Genomic DNA, 3,329 nt, shown 5'->3' with positions numbered 1-3,329 from the left:
ACTAGCAGGTGGTACATGCACCGCGCGTTGCGCGGTGTGTGCCATAAGTATTGATATTCGTAATTGGTAGCTTAAATATAAATATAAATACAAGCATGTTCACGTAAAAAGAAAGACTTGCATAACAGAGAATGGAGCAAGCATAATGAAAAAGGAAACAAAAAACAAAAACCAAAAACCAACAAGATAATCTCATCACCAGTTTTGGAAAATAACACACAAAACAAAAACTAAATATAATGAAAACATGAATGAAAACAAATAAGAAAAAAAGAAAAGTAACCGAGGAGTTCAAGAAAAAGTCCCAAAAAAATTACAAGCAACAAACACAAACATGAAATAACACACATAACACACAGAACAAAGATAAAATGAAAAAAGAAGACCAAAACATACCACCAACACCAACACCACGCCAAACCAGAAAAATAAAGACTCAAAAACGGGGGAAAAGGACTATAAACCTTGAAAGAAGTTCACACATGCCCATCATTATCAGGAGAGGAACATCATTCCGTCGCAGCATTTTGTACGAAACACAAAGGGTGAGAGAAGGAAAGAACCGGATTTTTCACTGAAAAAAATCAAAGATGTGACATTAATAAACATTTTCCAAATCCAAAAATAATAGAAAAATTAGGAGGAAAAGGTAATTTTATGTTTAGGTAGACCATAAAATAGATTACCAGAGCAGCATGCACAGGTGCTCAGATCGATGCCATTAGAGCCCTATGCAATTGAACCAAAATCAGGAAAATCTCACTGCCGACGCAGAAAGCGGTGCATCAGAAAGGGATTTAAGGGCATCGGACAAGGATGATTTGGCTACTTAGATTTACCCGCCTAAAATAAAATATTTTTTCCCTACGTAATTTAAGAAATATTTACTTTACTGTAAATATTTTAATATTTTTTAAATTGGCATAAAAACTTTATTATCATATCTATAATCACCACTTCTTTATAAAATGCATAATATCGATAAATAATCCATTTATCTCTCTTTATTATTTAATTATGGGATCGATAATGATGGTGGCCAGCTGGTGCGTCTTGTCGCCGTCCTCGCACACCGCTTTAATTTTACAGTGCCGCGTGGAAGTTTTATCCCAACGTGACGCCTCGCTGTTCGTACTACGGCCTATTCGATGACTGCGACAACCTACCCTGACGATGTTCTCGGCGGAGCGGGGAGGGGCCCTGCGTGTCCGTCCAATTGATGGGCGAGTGGGAATCAAGGTATATTGCGTACTTTATTTTCGAATTTAGCGTAGGAAAAGTACGCCGGTATGGGCACCGAATACAGGGAGAGGGAAGAGGGGGGGCCGACGTGGGCTGTCGGATCAGATAGCCCGGCCATTCTAGGCCGTCCGATTGCGTGGGGACGCATGTGCCGGCTTCAAGAGAGGTCGCTCTGGAGTCGTACGGCGTGCGGCAGAGCGCCTGTGCTGCGATCGAAACATGTCACGTGAGTGGTCGTCACTCACGTGATCAAATAAGGCCGTTTTAAGTGTAATATAGATAATTATGGGATCGATAATGATGGTGGCCAGCTGGTGCGTCTTGTCGCCGTCCTCGCACACCGCTTTAATTTTACAGCGCCGCGTGGAAGTTTTATCCTACGCAATTTTTTTTTAAACTTTTTTTTAAAAAAACGTTTTTTAAAATAAGTATGCAATTTTGAAGGTTAGGATCTTAAAATTATATAAAAATAAAATAAAGATAATAAATTAGATACAATTTGAGTATGGAATAATGGCAAGAAGAATAATACTTTCTTGCAGTGGAATTTTTATTGGAAAAAAACGTTTTGTTTAGGCTTTTAATTGACTACTTATTTAGTTAAACTTTCTTCTTTAGTCATCCATTGAAAACTTATTTGGTAGATTAAGCTTGAAATTGAAACTTTTTGTTGTGAGCAAGATGTCCTAGATCAATTATTTATTTAATCGAATTAATATGTCAATTGATTGAAACATCGACTATGAACCTAAAACATCTCCTCCTTAAGATTAGGCCGCCTAAATAAAAGATGTAAGATACCAAGAATTTTTATTTTATTATTAATTTTATTCTTACTTTTATTTCGTTTTATTTGGATAGATCGGTTGGAATCAAGATTGAACTAAGCTGAACCAACTTGATTTGGTTCATGCTGGAAGAAGTTTTAATAAAATAAAATGGATGAAAAGATTCATCTTATAAAGACGAATCCAACAAAATTAATTTGGGTCAAATCAAAAATCGTTTAGTTAGTGAACCAAACGAACCAAAAAGTTAATCTAGTTCGATTTAATATATAAATTTAAACCAGTTAAACCAACTCTAGAACCCTGATTTGAAACACTGTACATTCCTTATTACATCTCACTCAAATCAAATTACATCTCACTCGTAGACTCTCACAAATCACATGCTAAGAGAACTTTCCTCTACGACTACTCGTGTGTTAAATATTCAAATAATCTTGATGACTCACCAAGTATCTAATCCTTGGATTTTCTACATTTGTCAATACTTATTTAATTCTTTTCTACCGGGCCTTACTGAACTTGCAAAGTATTTGATCTATTTGAATTAAATCATTAAATATTTTGCACTTATACATTTGACATATTCTATTAATAAATATATTATTAGACTTATTTAATTTAAATGCTTTGTTAAACCCATCAAATTTATATGATCTAATTTGTGAGCTTTGAGAGCATGCTTGGGTAATAAATTTCAATTAAAATTTCTATGATTGTTTACTCTAAATTATTTGATATTTAAAGGTGGAGTTAAAATGATTGTTTCCTTAAATTAAACAATTTAATTGAAGCTATTTAATTTTGTTGGTTTAATTTTTAAAGGTAGTTTGTATTATATTTTTGCTCATTAACCATCTAATATTCTCCTATGATAACTTTTAGAACTATGAGAAATTAAAATAATTTCTGCCTTAACTTACTAACAGCGAGCAGATTCATTTAAACCGGTCAGTTTTAATAAAATATATTTAAGGGATATAATCAAAATATATAAGTTGGCCAGCTGCCGCCGCCGCCATCAGCGCGTCCCGGAGAGGTGGGTACGGAGGCTGATGAGGGAGAATAAGAAAAAAGAAGATGCCTGGGGCTTCTCTTCCTGTTCCAAAAAGTCATGTGGACTTGGAGCAAGGGACGGCGGTAGAATAGAGGCGGGCAGGCTAAGCAAGCTCTAGCGGAGGAATAACTTTGAGAACAGGGAGGGCTCTCTTGGGACGTCGTGGGCCGACCAGTGGGACTACGGCGACCACGGTGGGTCGTCGGCGGCGGCGGCAGGGAAGAATAAGAAGGGCGGCGGCG

The sequence above is a fragment of the Curcuma longa genome, chromosome 8 (assembly GCF_044706935.1).
Source record: "Curcuma longa cultivar G26 ecotype Majalengka, Jawa Barat chromosome 8, ITB_CL_G26_1.1, whole genome shotgun sequence".
NCBI classification, from domain to species: Eukaryota; Viridiplantae; Streptophyta; class Magnoliopsida; order Zingiberales; family Zingiberaceae; genus Curcuma; species Curcuma longa.
Note: the sequence above shows the minus strand (reverse complement) of the source record.